Source organism: Cherax quadricarinatus, chromosome 2 (assembly GCF_038502225.1).
Source record: "Cherax quadricarinatus isolate ZL_2023a chromosome 2, ASM3850222v1, whole genome shotgun sequence".
Classification (NCBI taxonomy): domain Eukaryota; kingdom Metazoa; phylum Arthropoda; class Malacostraca; order Decapoda; family Parastacidae; genus Cherax; species Cherax quadricarinatus.
In genome coordinates, this window is record NC_091293.1 from 33,217,297 (window position 1) to 33,228,648 (window position 11,352).

An 11,352-nucleotide genomic window follows, 5' to 3' on the forward strand; every position below is an offset into this window, starting at 1 on the left:
TGTTCTGGAGAAGGGTACAGCCAGAGTGAAGTTGCTGCTTTCTGCCCGTCTTGTGGCATAAAAGCTTGTTTCACGCTGTCCTCGAAGTGGATCCAAGTGTGGTATTTTGACAATATTGGCCTTGTACATAACAGTAAGGCCACCCACATCCCTCCTATGTTGAAGGCTCTGCTGAAATGACAGATCTATCCAGGATGGGTCCAGGCGAGAGATGAGACGTCTTGCTCTGTTCTCTCCTCTGTCAAGCAGTCGCAGATGAGAGGGGGGGCAGGCAAACCAAGAAAGTGGAGCATACTTAAGGTGTGAGCGTACTTGTGCCTCGAACAGAATCTTGCAACCCCTACTGTCTCTCTCTCTCTCTCTCTCTCTCTCTCTCTCTCTCTCTCTTGCATTAGTTCCACATTTTTAAAATGAAAATAATATTCATGGCATTGAAATCCTAAAAAATAGAATAAATTTTTGATAATATAATTAACTTAGAAAGCAGAACTCCGGCAAATGAGCAATGCAATGAGCTTTATTAAGAACCTTGAAATAAGCTTAAGCAAGCGCTTGATTAAGTTCAAGTGTTTTAACAAGAGTTTTCTTTAAGAGCTTAATCAAGAAGCCTATCAATAGCTTTATCAAGAACGTATGCAAAGCATTATCAAGAACCTTGTCAACATCTTTATCAACAGCTTTATCGAGAGCTTTATTAAAATTCTTGTAAAGAGTTTTATTGAGAGCTTTAGTGAGAGCATTGCTCTACATGTCTTTGCATTACCCGTAGCAATAACCAACCTTGAGTACACAGTGAGAGGTCCTGCTTGTTGAATCTACTAAAAAATGTCCATATATATATATATATATATATATATATATATATATATATATATATATATATATATATATATATATATATATATATATATATATATATATGCAATAAGATCACAGTAAACAGGTGATTTCAGAATATGCAAAACAACCACTCTGAAAGAATAGAGAAATTCCAAGCGCTTTCGTGACTACTCACATTATCAAGGAACCAGAGTTCCTTGATAATGTGAGTAGTCACGAAAGCGCTTGGAATTTCTCTATTCTTTCAGAGTGGTTGTTTTGCATATATATATATATATATATATATATATATATATATATATATATATATATATATATATATATATATATATATATATATATATATATATATATATATATATTTCTTAATTTTTTTTATTAACACACTGGCCGATTCCCACCAAGGCAGGGTGGCCCGAAAAAAAAAACTTTCACCATCATTCACTCCATCACTGTCTTTCCAGAAGGGTAGTAGGTTGGTAGACAGCAACCACCCAGGGAAGTACTACCGTCCTGGCAGATGGCTGTGAAACAGAAACCTGTAACTGTTTTACATGATGGTAGGATTGCTGGTTTCTTTTTCTGTCTCATAAACACGCTAGATAACAGGGATATCTTGCTACTCCTACTTACACTTTGGTCACACTTCACAGACACGCACATGCATATATATATACACGCATATTTATATATATATACATACATTTAGGTTTTTCTCCTTTTTCTAAATAGATCTTGTTCTTCTTTATTTCTTCTATTGTCCATGGGGAAGTGGAAAAGAATCTTTCCTCTGTAAGCCATGCGTGTCGTATGAGGCGACTAAAATGCCGGGAGCGATGGGCTAGTAACCACTTCTCCTGTAGACATTTACTAAAAAAGAGAAGAAGAAAAAACTTTATAAATAAATAAATATATATATATATATATATATATATATATATATATATATATATATATATATATATATATATATATGCAAAACAACCATTGTGAAAGAGTAGTGAAATTCCAAGCACTTTCGTGACTATTCACTTTGATAGTTCCTTGACAATGTGAGTAGTCACGAAAGCTCTTGGAATTTCACTACTCTTTCACAGTGGTTGTTTTGCATATTTTAAAATCACCCGTTTACTGTGATCTTATTGCATATATATATATATATATATATATATATATATATATATATATATATATATATATATATATATATATATATATATATATATATATATATATATATATATATATATATATATATATATATATATATATATATATATATGTATATATATATATATATATATATGAGGATAACAAAAAGATTAGGTGATGAAAGATTGGATATCAGATTGGAAGGAGAGAGTATGGAGGAGGTGAATGTATTCAGATATTTGGGAGTGGACGTGTCAGCGGATGGGTCTATGAAAGATGAGGTGAATCATAGAATTGATGAGGGGAAAAGGGTGAGTGGTGCACTTAGGAGTCTGTAGAGACAAAGAACTTTGTCCATGGAGGCAAAGAGGGGAATGTATGAGAGTATAGTTTTACCAACGCTCTTATATGGGTGTGAAGCATGGGTGATGAATGTTGCAGCGAGGAGAAGGCTGGAGGCAGTGGAGATGTCATGTCTGAGAGTAATGTGTGGTGTGAATATAATGCAGAGAATTCGTAGTTTGGAAGTTAGGAGGAGGTGCGGGATTACCAAAACCGTTGTCCAGAGGGCTGAGGAAGGGTTGTTGAGGTGGTTCGGACATGTGGAGAAAATGGAGCGAAACAGAATAACTTCAAGAGTGTATCAGTCTGTTGTGGAAGGAAAGCGGGGTAGGGGTCGGCCTAGGAAAGGTTGGAGGGAGGGGGTAAAGGAGGTTTTGTGTGCGAGGGGCTTGGACTTCCAGCAGGCATGCGTGAGCGTGTTTGGTAGGAGTGAATGGAGACAAATGGTTTTTAATACTTGACGTGCTGTTGGAGTGTGAGCAAAGTAACATTTATGAAGTGGTTCAGGGAAACCGGCAGGCCGGACTTGAGTCCTGGAGATGGGAAGTACAGTGCCTGCACTCTGAAGGAGGGGTGTTAATGTTGCAGTTTAAAAACTGTAGTGTAAAGCACCCTTCTGGCAAGACAGTGATGGAGTGAATGATGGTGAAAGTTTTTCTTTTTCGGGCCACCCTGCCTTGGTGGGAATCGGCTAGTGTGATAATAAATAATAAAATATTTATATATATATTGGCAATACTTGAGACACTAGAATGCTGGACCAGCTGAGCCAAACCCCTGTGGCGATCCTCTGTCCGCTAAACTCTGTACGCATCTGATCTGTACTCGCCTACTAATCAGAATTGTGGAACGTGTTCTCAACAGCGAAAAACTGTGTTTCTGGTTCAAGCTCGATCCTCCGTCCGACAGTCGCCCGAAAGGTAGTGTGTTCTAGGACACAGAAACGTTTGAATGTGAATACAAAAAAAAATTGAGGCCGCTAAGCGAGAATAAAATAAGAAATGAAATATGCAGGGAGGTTTGTTGGCTATTATCTCCAGCACACGAAGCCTTCAAGATGGGGAGAGAGAGAGGCTTGCCTTGATGCTGTTTAATGGTTCTTGATCCAAGAAACTGAATCTCTCTGCTTTTCTTTTTATCAGGCCTGATTTTCTCCTAAGCCAATAGTTTTATAAACCCTACGGATTTGGTGCTTCCGATATAGACTAATAATAATAATAATAATAATAATAATAATAATAATAATAATAATAATAATAATAATCATTATTATTATTATCATTATTATTATATTTTATTAATATAAGAACATAACATAACAAAGAAGGAACACTGCAACAGGTCTACTGACCCATGCAAAGCAGGTCTATGTTCCCCCTCCCGGATTAGCCCAATGACCCACCTAATCAGGTCACTTCCACTTACGAAAGGAGCACCGCATCAGACCTAGTAGCACAAGCTAGTCAGGTCCAACTCACACCCACCCACACCCACTCATGTCTTTATCTAACCTATTTTTAAAGCTACACAACGTTTTAGCCTCAATAACTATATTCGGGAGTTTGTTCCACTCATCCACAACTCTATTACCAAACCAGTGCTTTCCCATATCCTTCCTGAATCTGAATTTTTCCAACTTGAAACCATTGCTGCGAGTCCTCTCTTGGCGGGAAATTTTCAGCACGCTATTTAAATCCCCTTTATTTATTCCTGTTTTCCATTTATAATCTCGGTCATATCCCCCTAATTCTACGCCTTTCGAGAGAGTGCAAATTCAGGGACCTCAGTCTATCCACATAGGGAAGATTCCTGATACATGGGATCATCTTTGTCATCCTCCTCTGTACGTTTTCCAGTGCATTTATATCCATTCTGTAATACGGTGACCAAAACTGCGCAGCATAAACCAAATGAGGCCTAACCAAGGGTAAATAGAGTTGAAGAACAACCTGAGGACTTCTATTATTTATACTGCAGCTCATGGTATAGGAGGTAAACTTCTAGCATGGATTGAGGCATGGCTTACCAATAGAAAGCAGAGAGTTACCATTAATGGAGTGAAATCTGAATGGGGATTAGTCACTAGTGGCGTTCCACAAGGATCAGTTTTAGGCCCTCTCTTGTTCATAATTTACATTAATGACCTTGATGAAGGGATTACTAGTGACATGAGTAAGTTTGCTGATGATACAAAGATAGGCCGTATAATTCACTCTGAGGAGGACATCAATGAACTCCAGGACGATTTGAACAAATTAATGTCTTGGTCTGAGAAATGGCAGATGAAGTTTAATGTGGATAAGTGTAAGGTACTTGCCCTTGGTAATGAAAATAACCCTCGAAGCTATAATCTAGGTGAAGTAGAGCTTGGTCATACAGAATGTGAAAAAGACTTGGGAGTCATGGTAAGCAGAAATCTAAAGCCAAGACAGCAGTGCCTCAGTGTGCGCAAGAAGGCCAACAGATTACTTGGATTTATCTCAAGAAGTATAAGTAACAGAAGTCCAAAAGTTATTTTACAGCTCTATACATCACTAGTGAGGCCTCATTTAGATTATGCTGCTCAGTTTTGGTCCCCTTACTACAGGATGGACATAGACTCATTAGAGAACATACAGAGAAGAATGAACATTAAAATGGTATAAAATACCGACAGATTGTTAGGTAAGACACATATGCAACAGTTAGGTATCTTTATTTTGAAACGTTTCGCCTACACAGTAGGCTTCTTCAGTCGAGTACAGAAAAGTTGATAGAAGCAGAAGATACTTGAAGACGATGTAATCAGTCCATCACCCTTAAAGTTTTGAGGTGGTCAGTCCCTCAGTCTGGAGAAGAGCATTGTTCCGTTGTCTGAAACAATATGAAGTTGAAGTGACAGAATCGGGCCTTATATAGTCCCAGGAGGTGAGACGTAGGTTGATTTGGGAGGGCAGGTCCTTCTCAAACCCAGCCGTTCTCACTAGTAGAGGTTGTCAAAGTAGATGGTCTGTACCAAGATACCCTTGTGTTGCAGTGTCTGACAGAATGAACATTAAAATGGTATAAAATACCGACAGATTGTTAGGTAAGACACATATGCAACAGTTAGGTATCTTTATTTTGAAACGTTTCGCCTACACAGTAGGCTTCTTCAGTCGAGTACAGAAAAGTTGATAGAAGCAGAAGATACTTGAAGACGATGTAATCAGTCCATCACCCTTAAAGTTTTGAGGTGGTCAGTCCCTCAGTCTGGAGAAGAGCATTGTTCCGTTGTCTGAAACAATATGAAGTTGAAGTGACAGAATCGGGCCTTATATAGTCCCAGGAGGTGAGACGTAGGTTGATTTGGGAGGGCAGGTCCTTCTCAAACCCAGCCGTTCTCACTAGTAGAGGTTGTCGAAGTAGATGGTCTGTACCAAGATACCCTTGTGTTGCAGTGTTTGACAGAATGAACATTAAAATGGTATAAAATACCGACAGATTGTTAGGTAAGACACATATGCAACAGTTAGGTATCTTTATTTTGAAACGTTTCGCCTACACAGTAGGCTTCTTCAGTCGAGTACAGAAAAGTTGATAGAAGCAGAAGATACTTGAAGACGATGTAATCAGTCCATCACCCTTAAAGTTTTGAGGTGGTCAGTCCCTCAGTCTGGAGAAGAGCATTGTTCCGTTGTCTGAAACAATATGAAGTTGAAGTGACAGAATCGGGCCTTATATAGTCCCAGGAGGTGAGACGTAGGTTGATTTGGGAGGGCAGGTCCTTCTCAACCGTTCTCACTAGTAGAGGTTGTCGAAGTAGATGGTCTGTACCAAGATACCCTTGTGTTGCAGTGTCTGACAGAATGAACATTAAAATGGTATAAAATACCGACAGATTGTTAGGTAAGACACATATGCAACAGTTAGGTATCTTTATTTTGAAACGTTTCGCCTACACAGTAGGCTTCTTCAGTCGAGTACAGAAAAGTTGATAGAAGCAGAAGATACTTGAAGACGATGTAATCAGTCCATCACCCTTAAAGTTTTGAGGTGGTCAGTCCCTCAGTCTGGAGAAGAGCATTGTTCCGTTGTCTGAAACAATATGAAGTTGAAGTGACAGAATCGGGCCTTATATAGTCCCAGGAGGTGAGACGTAGGTTGATTTGGGAGGGCAGGTCCTTCTCAAACCCAGCCGTTCTCACTAGTAGAGGTTGTCGAAGTAGATGGTCTGTACTGTTGCATATGTGTCTTACCTAACAATCTGTCGGTATTTTATACCATTTTAATGTTCATTCTGTCAGACACTGCAACACAAGGGTATCTTGGTACAGACCATCTACTTCGACAACCTCTACTAGTGAGAACGGCTGGGTTTGAGAAGGACCTGCCCTCCCAAATCAACCTACGTCTCACCTCCTGGGACTATATAAGGCCCGATTCTGTCACTTCAACTTCATATTGTTTCAGACAACGGAACAATGCTCTTCTCCAGACTGAGGGACTGACCACCTCAAAACTTTAAGGGTGATGGACTGATTACATCGTCTTCAAGTATCTTCTGCTTCTATCAACTTTTCTGTACTCGACTGAAGAAGCCTACTGTGTAGGCGAAACGTTTCAAAATAAAGATACCTAACTGTTGCATATGTGTCTTACCTAACAATCTGTCGGTATTTTATACCATTTTAATGTTCATTCTGTCAGACACTGCAACACAAGGGTATCTTGGTACAGACCATCTACTTCGACAACCTCTACTAGTGAGAACGGCTGGGTTTGAGAAGGACCTGCCCTCCCAAATCAACCTACGTCTCACCTCCTGGGACTATATAAGGCCCGATTCTGTCACTTCAACTTCATATTGTTTCAGACAACGGAACAATGCTCTTCTCCAGACTGAGGGACTGACCACCTCAAAACTTTAAGGGTGATGGACTGATTACATCGTCTTCAAGTATCTTCTGCTTCTATCAACTTTTCTGTACTCGACTGAAGAAGCCTACTGTGTAGGCGAAACGTTTCAAAATAAAGATACCTAACTGTTGCATATGTGTCTTACCTAACAATCTGTCGGTATTTTATACCATTTTAATGTTCATTCTGTCAGACACTGCAACACAAGGGTATCTTGGTACAGACCATCTACTTCGACAACCTCTACTAGTGAGAACGGCTGGGTTTGAGAAGGACCTGCCCTCCCAAATCAACCTACGTCTCACCTCCTGGGACTATATAAGGCCCGATTCTGTCACTTCAACTTCATATTGTTTCAGACAACGGAACAATGCTCTTCTCCAGACTGAGGGACTGACCACCTCAAAACTTTAAGGGTGATGGACTGATTACATCGTCTTCAAGTATCTTCTGCTTCTATCAACTTTTCTGTACTCGACTGAAGAAGCCTACTGTGTAGGCGAAACGTTTCAAAATAAAGATACCTAACTGTTGCATATGTGTCTTACCTAACATACAGAGAAGAATGACTAAAATGATTTACTGTGTAAGGAACCTCCCGTATGAAGATAGACTTGGAAATAAATGGTATAAAATACTGCATTTGTGTTTATATTGCCAAGATAGACTTAAAGCCTTAAATCTCCACTCTCTGGAGAGGCGTAGAATGAGGGGAGATATCATTAAAGTGTATAAGTGGATGACGGGCATAAACAAGGGAGACATTAATAAAGTACTGAGGGTGTCGAACCAGGTAAGAACCAGGAATAATGGATTTAAGTTGGATAAATTTAGATTTAGAAAGGACATAGGTAAGTACTGGTTTTCTAACAGAGTTGTAGATGCGTGGAACAGTCTTCCCAGTGGGGTGATAGAGGCTAGGACCTTGGGTAGCTTTAAGAAGAGACTGGACAAATATATGAGTGGGAGGGGCTGGGTTTGATTGGTGTCAAGGGGTACGGGAGTTATTTCTTGAGTAGCTTTAGGTAGATGTCGTTTTGATAAGGACCTGCCTCATATGGGCCAGTAGGCCTTCTGCAGTGTTCCTACATTCTTATGTTCTTATGTTCTTACTTCTAGATATGAAACCAAGGATTCTGTTAGCTTTATTGCGAACACTAATGCACTGCTGTCTTGGTTTTAGATTACTGCTAACCAGAACTCCTAAATCCTTTTCGCAATCAGTAGTATTAAGATCTACATTATTTAGTTTATATGTGGCATGGTTATTTTCCTGTCCAACATTTAGGACTTTGCATTTGTCTATGTTAAACTGCATCTGCCATTTCTCCGACCATTGCATCAGTCTATTCAAATCATCCTGAAGTGCTCTATGGTCCTCACTAGAAAGAATTGAACGGCCTATTTTCGTGTCATCAGCAAATTTGCTTATGTCGCTATTTATTCCCTCATCTATGTCATTTATGTAAATTGTGAACAATCAAGGGCCCAACACTGACCCCTGCGGAACACCGCCTGTGACGTGCCCCCATTCTCATTTTTCCCCATTTATGCAAACTCTCTGCTGCCTATTTGTCAGCCATGCCTCTACCCAAGAAAAAAATTCTCCTATTCCGTGTGCCTTAAGTTTCCTCAACAGCCTCTGATGTGGAACCCTATCGAAAGCCTTACTGAAGTCCATACACAATATCATATTCATTACCATGATCTACCTCCTCAAACACCTTAGTGAAAAAAGTTAGTAAATTCGTAAGACAGGAACGCCTCTTTGAAAAGCTGTGTTGAGATTCATTAATCAATTTATGCCTATCAAGAGGGCTACGTATTGCTTCGGCAATTATTGATTTCATAAATTTTCCCACTATGGAGGTAAGGCTTATTGGTCTATAGTTCGAAGCTAAGCACCTGTCACCTGCCTTGTAAATAGGTATTACATTTGCCATTTTCCACTTACCAGGCACTATGCCAGTTTGTCGTGATAAGTTGAAAAGATTAGGCAAAGGTTTGCTAAGTTCTTCTTTACATTCCTTAACACCCTTGCAAACAGTTCATCAGGGCCTGGAGATTTGTTAGGTTTAAATTTCTCTATTTGCCTGAGGATCATGTCACTAGTTACCGCAATCGTGCATAATTTATTATCGTCCTGTTCTATATAATCTATTATTTCAGGAATTTCGCTAGTATTTTCCTGGGTGAAAACTGAGAGGAAGTAGGTATCGAGAATTTCACACATATCCCTATCACTGTCAGTGATCTGACCAGAGTTACTCTTAAGTAGGCCAATCTTGTCCCTAATCTTACTTCTGTATACCTGAAAGAACCTTTTTGGGTTAGTCTTTGAATGACTTGCGACCTTAGCCTCATAACTCTTTTTTGCTTTTCTTTACCTTTTTTTTTATTTCTCTCTTTAACTGAATATATTGATTTCTTAACTGCCCATCCCCTCTTTTGATACGCCTATACATGCCTCTCTTTAGACCAATGAAATCTTTTAATCTATTGTTCATCCATTTGGGATCATTTTTGTTAGATCTAATTTCCCTACTCGGAACAAAAGTTGTGTGGGCAGCTAGAACTATGCTCTGAAAAACGTCATATTGACAACCAAGATCACCTACCTAACATATAGTCAAGTCATCCCAATTTAGCCCACCCAGGTAATTTCTCAGTCCCATGAAATCGGCCAATCAAAAGTCTGGGACAAAGATCTGATTGTAGTTATCTGGGTAATTCCATGATATATTGAAACTAAGTGATTTGTCATCTCTTTCCCCAAGCTCATCATTAACCTCAAGATTATTAAATAGTGATTCTTTGTTGGCAAGAATCAAGTCAAGCAGATTGTTTCCTCTAGTTGGTTCTGTCACAAACTGTTCTAAAAAGCAATCCTGAACCATATCAAGAAAGTCACTAGACTCGAAATTTCCTGTCATATTGTTCCAATCAATTTGTCTAAAGTTAAAATCTCCCATTAACACAACATTTTCATATCTAGATGCCTTATGAATTTCGTCCCATAACAGCTTACTGCACTCTCTATCAAGGTTTGGGGGCCTATAAATCACACCTAAAATTAATTTGTCACGACCCTCGAGAAACTGTAGCCAAATAGATTCTGTGTTCGATGTTTCTAATCTTATATCATGTCTAAGACAACAATTTAAATTATCTCTGACATACATCGCCACTCCACCACCCTTCCTGTTGACCCTATCAGTGTGGAATAGTTTATAACCCTGTATGTTGCATTCAGAAGGCATTTCTCTATCTTTCAGGTTGAACCAGGTCTCTGTTATAGCAATAATATCTATATTACCTGCACTTGCAAGTAATCTTAGCTCATCTATCTTATTTCTTAAACTCCTACTATTTGTATAGTTAACCTTAATTAAGGGAGCTAGTCACTCGTTGCCCTCTATTATGTCTCTTTGCTTGTTGATCATTTGATTTGCCTTTACTAGCAACTTTATTTTGAATATTGTCTTTGAAACATATCCCTGAGGTATCCCGGTAACATCTGCTGTTTTCAACCCTAATACTGCAGCCTGATTATTTTCCACAAACACCCGTACCTCTATAATCTACCAGTTTAAAGTCCTAGACAAGTCATCAATTACTCCCTCAATCGAATTATTATTTTTATTATTATAAATGAAGAAGACCTATACCCATAAAAAAATACTTAAATCTAAAGATTCGTAAGAAGCAAATGTCCGGAATCTTTAAGAGTTTTGTGTCTGATCATCGCATTTAAAACTACAGATACTGGAAAAAATTACCGAGAAAATGTTTTGGTTAAAGGAGTCGAGAACAACTAATGAGACATTTACTACAGCTATGTTTTGCTGTCTAATAGTTTTATGAAACGAGTACTTCATCAGGATCAAAATGTTTAACCTTGTGTTAGTGAATGCTGGGATTTGTATAATACCTTGTGCAGGCTTTCAGGAGGTATGTATCGTTGAAACCGCGACACTTTGGAACAAGTCGAAACGAAGTCAGCTGAGAGTACAGACGCGACATGCTTCACAACGCTTGTGTACAGCATCTGAACACCACCAGTCACGCGATGAAATGGAACAATGTCTACTTGATGATTCAGTAAACACAAACTTGCAGATAAGAAAGGCGTCATGTGTG